The 14,978-nt window shown below is 40.6% G+C and overlaps 1 protein-coding gene across 3 annotated transcripts in view; it reads right to left on the bottom strand.

The window, feature by feature from the left end:
• The window catches only part of jcada (junctional cadherin 5 associated a), a 38,166-nt gene extending 32,536 nt beyond the window's left edge, over positions 1 to 5,630 (bottom strand). For 2 of the 3 annotated variants that reach the window (XM_052483287.1, XM_035741589.2), the window contains exon 1: positions 5,428 to 5,630. The gene's annotated coding sequence lies outside the window, so the exon portion shown is untranslated. Of the gene's footprint in view, positions 1 to 2,295; positions 2,403 to 5,427 lie in introns of all 3 variants that reach the window. The other variant, XM_035741590.2, reaches the window with a different exon arrangement.
• Positions 5,631 to 14,978: the final 9,348 nt, after the last annotated feature.

Raw genomic sequence — 14,978 nt, forward strand, 5'->3', positions numbered from 1 at the left:
TAATGCCCGTGATATACAGTACAGTTCTCTGCAGTTCATAAAAGGAATATCATCGTTGTTTTGGGTTTTGACCATAGAAATAGAATTATAGAATGTTTACTTGAATGGAGATGTTCCAGTGTTCCTTCTAGAAATTATATTTCTATGTGTTTTTTTTTTTACCCCGTCCACTATTCAGCTTGTCTTCTCATGGTCATTAGTTCTCATCAAGGTTCTTGGGGCTACCTTGAGATGACCGAGGCATGGTTTATCAGACCGAACCACTGTGATCAAAGGATTAACACACCGCAGTACACTAGCACGATGCTAATCAGGTATGGACAGACTTGGCAGGCAGCTGAACACCTCGATGGAGGGGGAAGAAATGTGAAAGAATCAAAAGCTATGGGACAAAAAGTCCAGAACTCCAAATTAGATGACAGATTTTTTTACAGATTTTTCCTTATCAGAGAGTATCAGCTGCTATTTTATGAACTAGTCGATAACGTCCTTTAAAAAAATCAGTACAGTTCAACAGACCTAAACGTTGATAAGAATTGTACAGTGCATAAAAAGTTTGGAATACGATATGGTGCATGCATGGCTAACATTATTCAATGTCTGTAAAGAATGGGTCTGTTTTATCGTCTAGTACCAGGAAGTCTCTCTGGCTAACTGACTTACGGCTGTTTGAGCTAAGTGATAGAAGCTGAATTGGTACAGTATGAGTCACATAGCCAGGATACATCCATGCAACGCCTCTAGAGTGCTGTGGCTGTGTTGACCAGCCCTTTCCTTTCCTCTCCTGTAGTACAGCCGGAATTAACGAACCACTTCCCTCTTTACACCCACCCGCCAGGGGCATCCAACTGGCTTTACGTTCTTACACCGACCCTGCCAAAGGAGGGTATGTGTCAAAACACGCACACAAGCACGCTCTCTCACGCACGGGTGCACACACACTCTTTCTCTCTCTATGACTGACACACACACACTCACCACCGCCCCCCCCCCTCCCCGCCCACACACACACACCATAAAATCAAACCCCAGAGCTGAAACTTGTCAAGGAGTTTCAACCTCTCTGTTTACATGTCCAGTGTCGGTTATCCTTTGGAAACTACAGTAGTGGACCAAAACAATGTGTCAATCTAAGAATGCCAGAGTCATAACCTTGAAATAACATTACAACAAATGCTACAGAGGCTGTCGCAGCTAACATAACCTCTCACACAGTGCCCGTCGGTTGAGGATCTGTCCTCTGCCTAGACAATGCAAAGTCCTTTGTAGTCTACTGCTTCATCTTAAAATGCTGTAAAACCAGGGGCTCTAAAGCGTTGCGGCCTACTGGTTCTTCTAAATGAATAAACAGCTAAATACTAAACAAACTAATACTGTCTAATAGAAATCCACAGGACTAGACTACAATACTGTTCTCATGCAGCTTCTTAGCCCTGCAAGGCCACACTTACAATGCGTCCCAAATGGCACCCTATTCCCTATATAGTGCACTACTTTTGATCAGGGCACATAGGCCTCTGGTCAAAAGTAATGCACTATGTAGGTCATTTAGGACTCACACCTAGGCTTAAATGAATCCAATAAGAGTGAGTTCAGACAGAGGAATTACGCTGCTGGCTGAGTTCTGATAACTACACGAATCAACCTAAAACATAGGCCTAGAAAGACTGACTATGGTCATCTTATAACAAGATATAGGCTTGCATCCTAAACGGCAACCTATTCCCATAGGACTCTGGTCAAAAGTAGTGCACTATATAGGGAATAGGGCACCACTTGGGATGAAACTCGTAAAAATGCAATGTTGCGTGAGAGCACTACAAAACACAGTAATGTCTGCATCATAATGACCTTTGTTTGGATTCCTGAACTTCCAGTTGAACTGGCCAACTGAACCACAGGTCTCTGGTCTCTGGTCTCTAGTCTAGACATCTGCCCTCTAGAGGACCCTGAGTGAAAGGTCAAGAAAAAGACAGCTGGCTTTCAACACCCCTCTGACTTCAGAAGCAAACCAGTCTAATATGTTAATACCATCCAGCTGAATGTCTTTCATTTCATAGAGTGTAGGTCTATGTCTGTGTTTAGTATTATTCATGAGACAGTGTAGACATATAGGCCTACACTGTTTTAACTTAGATTTTCTGTCTGGTAACTCCAGTCTAAAACCATATTGAAAGGCCGAGCTAGCACTCAGTGAGAGATTCTGATTATTAATACACTATCAGATTGCTAAACTATTTACAGAGGCATGTGTTACTGTTAGCCGTCATTATTAGTGTTTTCGAGGAAGGATACCTTCTCTCCACGTAATCCAAGATAAGTGACGCCTGGCAAAACTCTCTTCCTCTTTTCCTTCCTTTCGACACCACTCCTCTCCCTAAAGGTTATGTTGAGTTCTCCTCCTAGGTGACACAAAACAGACCCAGTAAGTGGGAATACGTGGGGGGGGTTAAGTTTTCATACAGCACCAATTAACAGAATGAGCCATGGGCTAGGCTAACTGAAATGTCAGAATAAAGTGAAACTAGACCAAGCATGTTGAATTCTTTGTGCAATACTCATCACGACCCTCTCAAGACGCATTGCCTATCACCGTATTGCTATGTTTTTGTTTATTAACGAGAGGATGACAAATACAAACTGACCTTTTGGTGTTCCTACATGCAGATTAACTGACAAGCAGTGTCCGACTACAATGAATGTAATAAATGGAGAAGCCTATACTAGCCTAGTTAGTTGACCTTGACCATTCATCACACCAGTTGTTGACCTCTTCCTCGTGCCTTATCACCATAGTCATACACTGTTAGAAAAAATATTTTAAAAACTGTTTCAACTAATTATTATTAAGTATATGGTTCCACTGCGTTTTTTGTTGTTGTTTTCGTTTACTCAACTTCCTGGTCCATGTGTTACCTGAACCTTCAAAAAAAAAGTTGTCCCAAACTTAGCTCCAACTTGAAAAAAGGTTGGCAAAAATGATTTCAACTTAAAATGATGTGTTTGCTCAACTTGTCTGATATGTCTCATATGTTCATTCACATTATAAATTATAATTACCCCCCCCCCCCAAATAAAAAAGTATGTGGAACTATTTACACACACATAGTTCTTAAAACATACAACGTTTTCAACTTAAATATTTGACACACATTGACATTGTGCATGTTCATTTATACAGAAATTATATTTCAACATGTCCTCACCTGGGATTTGAACTAACAACCTCTTGGTCCATGGCATTCCGAGCTTCCTGCTATACCACCATGTCTGTGCCAATTATTAGTTAATCTGACTATTCTCTAATCATTGGTTTAATTGACTTATTTCAGCAATTTTTTGATTTTTATCTATAGTTGTCTAATGTTGGTGGGGCATGTTTTAATGTAACTCCCTAATCACTATGATAAATACAATAAATTGAGTGTGCTTTTAATTAACAGAGCTGAGTGCAAAGTGTAGCAATACAGGTGAAATCCGTCACGGACACAGACCTGGTGGCATAGCAGGAAGATTGGAATGCCACGAACCAGGGTCGGCTCCAGGTAAAAGCGACATAAGGAACTCAATCGGGGTCTCAACTTACCTTTGAGAATTAGAATAGTAGAATAGACAAGGTGCAAGTTAGAAATGTGGTTGTACATCAGCAGGTTCTCTTGTTTTGTCAGCCACTGAACTTGTAGTAATCATGGCCGAATACCGACTGGGCATTCAGGGCCATTGCATCATGGCGAAATGTGTATAACTGCAGGAAATTTGATTTAAAACGGACAAAAAAGGCTCAACCTCATGGCAAAATGAGTAGAATTGCAGGAAATTAGCTTTAAACCTACAAGAATTTATCTTGGTCCCATGGCAAAATGTGTAGAATCGAATGAAATGTGCCTTAAAATTGCTAAATGTTCTATGCCCCATGGCAAAATGTGTATAATTTAAAACATTTTTCTCTGCCGTCAAGAGGGGGGCCACCATTTTTGGGGGCCTGCTTGGTTGGGGGGCCGCTTAGGGCCCTTAGCGGTTGTGAGTTTAAATCCCAGGTGAAGACATGTACAGTATATTAACTACTGTATAAATGAACATGCACAATGTAATTATGTATGTCAATGTGTGCCAAATATGTATGTTGAAAATAATGCCCAAATAATAATTTCTAGTTGAATGAACATGAGACCATATGAGTCGAATTTTCTCAAGTTTGAGCTAAATTTGGGCCGTTTATCTTTGTTCAGGTAAAACATCAACCGAAAAGCTGAGTAAACAAAAAAAAAGAATGTGAAACCAGTTACTTAATAATAATGAGTTGAAACAACGTCCCGCCGATTTCACACTTCAGTACGCTCAGACTGTCTGTCTCCTGTGTCAACACAATGAGTCACATTTCTCATACACACACACGCACACGCACACACACACACACACACACACACACACACACACACACACACACAACTGGTAACCTACACTTCTGAGTAGTAATGTCTCTAACTAGTCTAATAATAATGTTTTTTAAAAAATCTAGATGGCTGTATTAATCCATCAGAATTACATTATAATAGAAGTACTTGAAAAGTTATCCAAGTTCGAACAAATGGGGCAAACGTAAGAAGATTGATGATTTGACCTCAGACATGTGATTGAGAAGATGCTGCAGGTGCGACATTGGGACACATCGCAGGCAGCCGCATAAACTTTGCCATTGTCATTGCTGGGTCATTGACATTCCCACTGCGATGTGTTGTTGATGATTACACATATTTTAAATATAACTGCGCTATGTAGCAAGATTGAAGGCGTTCAAAACTGTAGTTCTAGTCTGTACCGTTACCAAATTGAACATTTGCTTGAGAACTGTGATATGCCAATGCAATTTGCAATTTGGATACTAATTGCCACTACGTTTGTCTAACCTTCAGCAAGCTATTGATAGCTGGGCTGGCTACATTGTAAACACGCGAAATGTTGAATAACAACTAGGTTGCTAGCTAGCTAGGTCTGAAGTGCAGTTGCAGGTAACCTTCAGCGAGTCCAGCTAGCACTCTATATTGAAGTAAATAAATATGTAAACAACGGTCATTCCGTTCGTCCATTCCCCTAACTTATGTTCTTGACATCCCATGTTTAACCACATACGGTGAGCTATCTATGGTGAAAAATGCAAGCAATTGCAGCAGATATGAAGATCACCCAGCCAGGCTTTAAGTTGAGGCACCGTTTGCAGATGCGCCTCTCTCTCTCTCTCTCTCTCTGCCTCTGCTCTGTTTACTTCATACCAGCAGCATTCTTCAACCTCTGCCGAATATGCCTCCAGCGGACACAGCCTTCACTCGATATCCTATTTAATCCGTCGTTTTCTTGCATTAGTCTACATTTCACACATAGGCTACCGCTATCATCACCTTGAAATTACGCACTGTATAGACACTTTACCTGGGAGATGCCTTGGTCGCGTTATCGTCTGGTAGGCTATAGTTCCCTGCGTTCAGTATCTGCGGCCGAATGAGCTCTGTGCTGTACTGTGCTGGGCATTTGCTTAGCATGCCTATTCGGGGCGGCAACTGGAGGGACGCAGGAGCAGCAGCTCTCCTCAACGCGCCCTGGTTAGCGACATAATGAATACAGTATGCTTTTTTTCAGCAGTGGCGCTGCTGGATGATTTTGTACTGAATGGATGGCCCTGAATTTATAGACCTACTGTGCCCCTCATATTTTATTTTTCCAATTAGTTTGCTACAAAGTGAGATTATGATAGTAGCCTAAACAGTACATTTTTAGTTTAGCCCTTATTTAACCAGGTAAGTCAATATCTAAATCCATCTGCCATGGAGTTAGGTAACAAAAAGTAGGCTAATGAAACCTTTCAATTAACGCACGCACGCACGCACATTTCTGACCAAATACAGTAGGAACTACACCCGCAACCCCGCATCGATGCACACTAAACACACACACGAGAATGTTTTCCTTGCTGAATGTTCACAGGTGGAGAGAGTTGTTCTCTTTTTTTGCACCACTTAAAAGAACAGAGAAACCAAATGACCTCCATAATATTGACACAGATGTTGCATATAACTGAATCCCTGAAAACTGGGGGGGGGCTGGTATTTTCTGGCTGCCTCAACCTGTGTATTCCCACAACGGAAATCATTCCAGTAATATAACGTCCGTGATTCACCCGTTCTAACGTTTCAATATAGGTCTATTTCATAATTGATTTGTAATGGCCACTCTACCTGCTGACCCAACAATATGCTCATGTTTACAGAGGTTGTATACAAAATGGTACTTTATGGGTCCTGGTCAAAAGTAGTTCACTATAGGTAGTAGGGTGCCATTTGGGAAAGAACCAGAGAGTCCAAATTAACTTCAAATGACCTACTTGATGCTTATCTGCTCCCTTTAAAGCTAGTCATTGTTGCAGTGTGTGCCCAATGGCCCATAGTCATCTCCTGCAGGCCATGATATGTAAGAACAGCGTTAACGGAAAGTCATAGTGTGTGTGCGTGTGTCTGTGTGTGTGTGCGTGTGTCTGTGTGTGTGTGTGATGAGGGACCATCCAGTCTCAATGGTCTCGACTGTAGTACCATTCAAAAGTTTGGACACACCTATTCATTCCAGGGTTTTACTTTATTTGTACTATTATTCTGCATTGTAGAATAATAGTGAAGACATCAAAACTATGAAATAACACATGTGGAATCATGTAGTAACCAAAACAAAATATATTTTATATTTGAGATTCTTTAAAGTAGCCACCCGTTGCCTTGATGACAGCATGGCACACTCTTGGCATTCTCTTAACCAGCTTCATGAGGTAGTCACCTGGAATGCATTTCAATAAACAGGTGTGCCTTGTTAAAAGTTAATTTGTGGAATTTCTTTCCTTCTAAATGCGTTTGAGCCAATCAGTTGTGTTCTAACAAGGTAGGGGTGGTATACAGAAGATAGCCCTATTTGGTAAAAGACCAAGTCCATATTATGCTCAAATAAGCAAAGAAAAACAATCATTGCTTTTAGACATGAAGGTCAGTCCGGAACGTTTCTTCAAGTGCAGTCACAAAAACCATCAAGCGCTATGATGAAACTGGCTCTCATGAGGACCGTCACAGGAAAGAAAGACCCAGAGTTACCTCGGCTGCGGAGGATAAGTTCATTAGAGTTACCAGCCTCAGAAATTGCAGCCCAAATAAATGCTTCACAGAGTTCAAATAACAGACACATATCAACATCAACTGTTCAGAGGAGACTGAGTGAATCAGGCCTTCATGGTCAAATTGCTGCAAAGAAACCACCACTAAAGGACACCAATAATAAGAAGAGACTTGTTTGGGCCAAGAAACACGAGCAATGGACATTAGACCGGTGGAAATCTGTCCTTTGGTCTGATGAGTCCAAATTTGTATTATCTCTGAAATGATTATCTCTGAAAGTGTGGTTCCTACTGTGAAACATGGAGGAGGAGGTGTGATGGTGTGGGGGTGATTTTCTGGTGACACTGTCGGTTATTTATTTAGGATTCAAGGCACACTTAACCAGCATGGCTACCACAGCATTCTGCAGCGACACACCATCCCATCTGGTTTGCGCTTAGTGGGACAACATGATTCCAAATGTGTTATTTCATAGTTTTGATGTCTTCACTTTTATTCTACAATGTAGAAAAGAGTAAAAAAAATAAGTAAAAAAAACTTGAATGAGTAGGTGTGTTCCAACTTTTGACTGGTACTGTATGTGTGTTCAATAAAGCCCTTATAAATAATTACTGTAGGACTATACCACAGCTGTATAGATAAAGCCACTGCTGTACAGATGATCAAACCTTTTGAGTAACATGTAGAGACGATGGACTTCGTAGAGACCTCGCTCTAAATTGGAGGAGAGAAGTTGGAGATGGTCTCCTGAACAGAGGAGAAGAGATGTAGGATATGTAATCTCGTCCACCAGCTGGCTCTAGCAATTGAGCTTGGGGACGAGGTGATAGGATATAGGATTATCAAGTCATAATGTCTTCTTTATTATCAGTTCCAGTACATGCTGTTGCTTATATAGTACAAAACAATGTACAGTGTATCAACTATAAGATTGATAAAACCATGTCACCACACTATCAGTGAACGTCATTGGTTTGCTTTGAACCAATCTGTTACTCTTTGTTTAGTGTTCAGCATGCTATGTTTTTTGTCTCTTTCCATCTGCACTCAACTTTCTATCTGCACTCTGTTTCATGTTGTTATAACCTGTTCCTCCAGTGACGTGTGGCGAGGTTGGTGACTGGGTAAGCACTGGCTATTATCAAATCCAGATTTACTCACAAATAAACCGTGATGAAGCCCAAGTTCACCATACAACAGATATCTCCAACAACCAGTGACATACAGTGCCTTCAGGAAGTATTCACACCCCTTGACTTTTACCACATCTTGTCATGTAGAGATTGTGTGTCACTTGGCCTAGACACAATACCCAATACAATATCAAAGTGGAATGGTGTTTTCAGGAATTAAAACCAGAAATGTCTTGAGTCAATAAGTATTTGTTGTGGGAAGCCTAAATACCTCCAGGAGTGTCACATATACGCTTGGAGTCAAGAAGCAGATGCAGAAGGTGAGTTTAATAAGAAGAAAGGCCGATAAACAAAAACAGGAGAAGTGTACTGAACATGAACAAAACCAATACAGCCTGATGACTAAGGCTACTGAGAGCTAAGTAAAGGGAGAGTAATCAAGTTGATGATGAGATCCAGGTGTGCGTAACGATGGGGAGCAGGTGGGTGTAATGATGATGTCAGGACCGGTGGTTAGTAGATGGGTGAGTACCAGAGCGGGGGAGCGGGAGTAGGCGTGAGGAGGGGTAAAAACATGCTTAATCATATAATAAGTTGCAATAATAGTGTTTAACGTGATTTTTTTTGTGACTACCTCATCTCTGTACCTCACACATACAATTATCTGTAAGGTCCGTTTTCAGGATAAAAAGAAATGGAATAGAGCTAACCACAAGCATAATTATAGCGGAAAATCTGGTTTAGTCTGCTTTCCAAGTGACACTGGGCGACAAATTCACCTTTCAGCAGGACAATAATCTAAAACACAAGGCTACATATACACTGGAGTTGCTTACCAAGACAACATTGAATGTTCCTGAGTGGCCTAGTTACAGTTTTGACTTAAATTGGTTTGAAAATCTACGGCAAGACTTGAAAATGGCTGTCTAGCAATGATTAACAACCAACTTGACAGAGAAAGACTCTCAGCTATAATCACTGCCAAAGGTGATTCTAACCAGGTAGAACCCATTTGAGTTCCGTGTAGAACCCTTTACACAGAGGGTTCTACATGGAACCCAAAATAGTTCTATATGGAACCAAAAAGGGTGCTCTATGGGGACAGCCGAAGAACCCTTTTGGAACTCTTTCTTCTAAGAGTGTTTAGTGAATAGGGTGCCATTTGAGACACAACTCTGATATTTCTTATCTTAGTGGGCTGACTGCTGACCTGACCTGACCTGGAGAAAGGTAGGTAGGCGGTGTGACTGCAGGTTTCTGATACACATCCTGGTAGTAGGCATTCAGCTCACATCCAATCTGCCTGAATTATATTTGTGAAGTAAATAGAAAATTGCTGGTATGAATGATCATCTCTTTGGAGATCATTCTCTTTGGTTCCTTTGTCCTCTGACATAAAACAGCTACATTTGAACTGGGTTTTTCGACCAAAGTTTTATCAAAGTTTACAACTAATGACTATAGAAATGTGTCCCAAATGGCATTCTATTCCCTATATAGTGCACACATTTTCACCAGGACCCTATGGTCAAAAGTAGTGCACGAAATAGGGAATAAGGTGCCATTTGAGTCATATTTAGGGTTTGTCTTCATTTAAGGCTGGGCCTGTGCCAAACACACCAGAACAGGAAAAGAGGCTTGCTGCTGTATGAGTTAAAAAATACTATCAGGTAATGGGCTATTGGAGGCCAACAGGGTATAGTACTGTTAGCTAGTGTGGCCACTGTACAACACAAAGCTTGGTATAGGATAAAGTGGATATTATATTTGACCTGGCGTAGCTCAGTGCCACCTCGCATGCATGTTTATTCTCTCCCTTTGATCTGCCTCGATCAGTTCTGGGCCCATGTTGATCTAGAATCAGGTCCCCCCCTGTCCATAATCTTATTAATTATGGTCTCGAAGACAAAACTGATCCTAGATCAGCATTCTAAGAACACCACCCCTGGCTATTGGTCATCAGAAATCGTAAAAAATCTTAATTAGCCTGTGCCTTCTGTTTTGATACTCAAAAACATGAAGAAAAAAACATGCAACCCAACGTCAACATTCTAGTATTCGGTTGACATACAGTGCATTCGGAAAGTATTCAGACCCCTTGATTTTTGCCCCCACATTTTGTTACGTTGCAGCCTTATTTTCAAATGGATTAAATAAAACATTATCCTCATCTATCTACACACAATACTCCATAATGACAAGGCAAAACAGGTTGACATTTTTGTAAATGTGTTAAAATAAAAACTGAAAGATCACATTTACAGTAGTTGGAAGTTTACATACACCTTAGCCAAATACATTTAAACTCTGTTTTTCACAATTCCTGACATTTAATCCTAGTAAAAATTCCGTCTTAGGTCAGTTAGGACCACCACTTTATTTTAAGAATGTGAAATGTCAGAATAATAGTAGAGAGAATGATTTATTTCAGCTTTTATTTATTTCATCACATTCCCAGTGGGGCAGAAGTTTACATACGCTCAATTAGTATTTGGTAGCATTACTTTTCAATTGTTTAACTTGGGTCAAACATTTCGGGTAACCTTCCACAAGCTTCCCACAATAAGTTGGGTGAATTTTGGCCCATTCCTCCTGACAGAGCTGGTGTAACTGAGTCAGGGTTGTAAGGCCTCCTTGCTCGCAAACACTTTTTCAGTTCTACCCACACATTTTCTATAGGATTGAGGTCATGGCTTTGTGATGGCCACTCCAATACCTTGACTTTGTTGTCCTTAAGCCATTTTGCCATAACTTTGGAAGTCTGCTTGGGGTCATTGTCCATTTGGAAGACCCATTTGGAAGACCAAGCTTTAACTTCCTGACTGATGTCTTGAGATGTTGCTTCAATATATCCACATCATTTTCCTTTCTCATGAAGCCATCTATTGTGTGAAGTGCACCAGTCCCTCCTGTAGCAAAGCACCCCCACAACATGATGCTGCCACACCCGTGCTTCACGGTTGGGATGGTGTTCTTTGGCTTGCAAGCCTCCCCTTTATCCTCCAAACATGACGATGGTCATTATGGCCAAACAGTTCTATTTCTGTTTCATCAGACCAGAGGACATTTCTCTAAAAAGTATGATCTTTGTCCCCATGTGCAGTTGCAAACCGTAGTCTGGCTTGTTTATGGCGGTTTTGGAGCAGTGGCTTCTTCTTTGCTGAGCGGCCTGTCAGGTTATGTCGATATAGAACTTGTTTTACTGTGGATATAGATACTTTTGTACCTGTTTCCTTCAGTATCTTCACAAGGTCCTTTGCTGTTGTTCTGCAATTGATTTGCACTTTTCGCACCAAAGTACGTTCATATCTAGGAGACAGAATGCGTCTCCTTCCTGAGCGGTATGACGGCTGCCTGGTCCCATTGTGTTTATACTTGCATTCAATTTTTTGTACAGATGAACGTGGTACCTTCAGGCGTTTGGAAATTGCTCCCAAGGATGAACCAGACTTGTGGAGTTCTACAATTTTATTTCTGAGGTCTAGGCTGATTTCTTTAGATTTTCCCATGATGTCAAGCAAAGAGGCACTGAGTTTGATGGTAGGCCTTGAAATACATCCACAGATACACCTCCAATTGACTCAAATGATGTCAATTAGCCTATCAGAAGTTTCTCAAGCCATGACATCATTTTCTGGAATTTTCCAAGCTGTTTAAAGGCACAGTCAACTTAGTGTATGTAAACTTCTGACCCACTGGAATTGTGATACAGTGAATAATAAGTGAAATAATCTGTTTGTTTATCAATTGTTGGAAAAATGACTTGTGTCATGAACAAAGTAGATGTCCTGACCGACTTGCCAAAACTATAGTTTGTTAACAAGACATTTGTGGAGTGGTTGAAAAACGAGTTTTAATGACTCCAACCTAAGTGTATGTTAAGTTCCGACTTCAACTGTACATAAGTATTCAGACTCAGTACTTTGTTGAAGCACCTTAGGTAGCGATTTCATCAAGGATCTCTCTGTACTTTTCTCTGTTCATCTTTGGCTTGACCCTGATTAGTCTCCCAGTCCCTGCTGCTGAAAAACATCCCAACTGCATGATGCTGCCACCACCATGTTTCACCGTGGAGATGGTGCCAGGTTTCCTCCAGACGTGACGCTTCGCATTCAGGCCAATGAGTTTAAACGTATTTTTGCCCTGTCATTATGGAGTATTGTGTGTAGTCGTAACGTAACAAAATGTGGAAAAAGTCAAGGGGTCTGAACATTTTCCAAATGCACTGTATATAGGCTAGGGCTAGGCCAAGTTCTCACTAATAACTGTCAATGCCAATCTTGCCTAGTTGGTAAGAGAATTTAGACATGTTTTGGATCGTACTCATTTTGACCATGAATTTATTGCAAGGGTACAGATTTCTCTTCTTTATGAAAGGAATGCACTAAACTTGGCCCAGCTATAATAACTAACTGCATGCAAGGCCTCCTCCATGCACCAAAACCGTCCATTTCACTTCAGAGGCCTTACTATACTTATAATTTGGACTGACTATTTCAGGAACCCGAGACTATTCTGTGGCTACTCGATGCCCACAATCTATCACACAGAACCACAAGACGTCCCAAACAAACCCAAACAATCGGCCCATAGTACTAGTCCAGATACAAACTGTGCCTGCATCCCAAATGGCACCCTATTCCCTATGAACCCTGGTCAAAAGTAGTGCACTATATAAGGAATAGGATGTAATTTTGTACAAAGACTGTGTTCTTGGTACATTCCAATGTTCATCATGTTTGATTGCCTTTGAAACCAATGTCCAGTGAACCAGCCAGCACCCTTTGAAACCACGCAGCAATTTAGTCAAACTCTGAACACATAACATACAACAATGTACTACTGAGTTATTCTCTCATACATGGGGTTAAAGTAAACAAACAACAAAACTTCTTGAAGATCTGATTTCGTCTAACATCTCATACGATAGGAATGATCCATTTAGTGGATGATACATGAATGAGAAGAACATTGAATGATGTCATTGCTGTAGTCCCTCACTCCTCTATATCGAATCTATTTAGTTTCTTCTTTTCACTATAGCTTGTCAGGATAGCTGAAATGGGGTACAGAGATGGAGTTGTCACTTAATAATCATGTAATTAACAGCTGAAAAACAGCTTCTATCTCAAGGCCATCAGACTGTTAAACAGCCACCACTAACATTGAGTGGCTGCTGCCAACACACTGTCATTGACACTGACCCAACTCCAGCCATTTTAATAATGACTATAATAACTAGCCACTTTAAACAATGCTACCTTATATAATGTTACTTACCCTACATTATTCATCTCATATGCATATGTATATACTGTACTCTACATCATCGACTGCATCCTTATGTAATACATGTATCACTAGCCACTTTAACTATGCCACTTTGTTTACTTTGTCTACACACTCATCTCATATGTATATACTGTACTCGATACCATCTACTGTATGCTGCTCTGTACCATCACTCATTCATATATCCTTATGTACATATTCCTTATCCCCTTACACTGTGTATAAGACAGTAGTTTTGGAATTGTTAGTTAGATTACTTGTTGGTTATCACTGCATTGTCGGAACTAGAAGCACAAGCATTTCGCTACATTCGCATTAACATCTGCTAACCATGTGTATGTGACAAATAAAATTTGATTTGATTTAATTGTTTTTATTTTACTAGGCAAGTCTGTCTTGTTTAGGGGCAGAATGACATATTTTTACCTCATCAGCTCAGGGATTCGATCCAGCAACCTTGCGGTTACTGGCACCAACGCTCTAACCACTATGCTACCTGCCTAGTGTAGCCTAGTGGTAAAACACTATTATGGCACACAGAGTCCATGCAACTTATTATGTGACTTTTTAAAGCATATTTGTACTCCTGAACTTATTTAGGCTTGTGTTGAATACTTATTACTCAAGACATTTTTCAGCTTTTCCTTTTTTAAATTCATTTGCAAACATTTCTAAAAACATAATTCCACTTTTACATGTGGTATTGGACGTAGATCAGTGACACAAAATCTAAATGTAATCCATTTTAAATTCAGACTAACACAACAAAATGGGGGAAAAAGTACAGGGGTATGAATACTTTCTGAAGGCACTGGATATAAAGCAATTCCTAAATAGAGCAACACAATCCGTACCTAGCCTAAATAGTAGTACTGTACTGTTTGTATCAGTACTGGAACACACATACTGCTTATAAATCAATGTGGTACAAACACACAGTTTGTTTCCCACATGGCACCCTTCCCCTATACAGTGCACTAGCTTTGACCAGGGCCCAGTGCACTATATAGCAATTATGGTGCCATTTGGGATGCAACAACACTGTCTGTCACATTGCAAAAGGGCCACAGTTGATGTCTGGTAGTGTACCCCCACTCAACAGCTCTCAGACCTCCTTGCACATAATACCCATAATCAAACTAACTGTACACCAACAAAGCAAATCCTTAAATGACTGGGTTTGACAGAGGTAAGCGCCTCCTGTAACAGATCAAAGATGTGGAGAGAGACAGAAAGAGAGAGAGAAAGAAATAATGGAGAGAACGTGAGGGAGAGAGACAGAGAGAGAGAGAGAAGGTCCAGCAGTATGTGGTCCATCTTTGGTCTGATCCTGAAGCCTGCCCTGGGCCCTGCCTGTGTTCAAATGCTATTTGAAATCATTTAAAATACTTAATCTGTGCTTGAT

This window comes from Oncorhynchus keta, chromosome 28, assembly GCF_023373465.1.
Source record: "Oncorhynchus keta strain PuntledgeMale-10-30-2019 chromosome 28, Oket_V2, whole genome shotgun sequence".
Taxonomy (NCBI): Eukaryota; Metazoa; Chordata; class Actinopteri; order Salmoniformes; family Salmonidae; genus Oncorhynchus; species Oncorhynchus keta.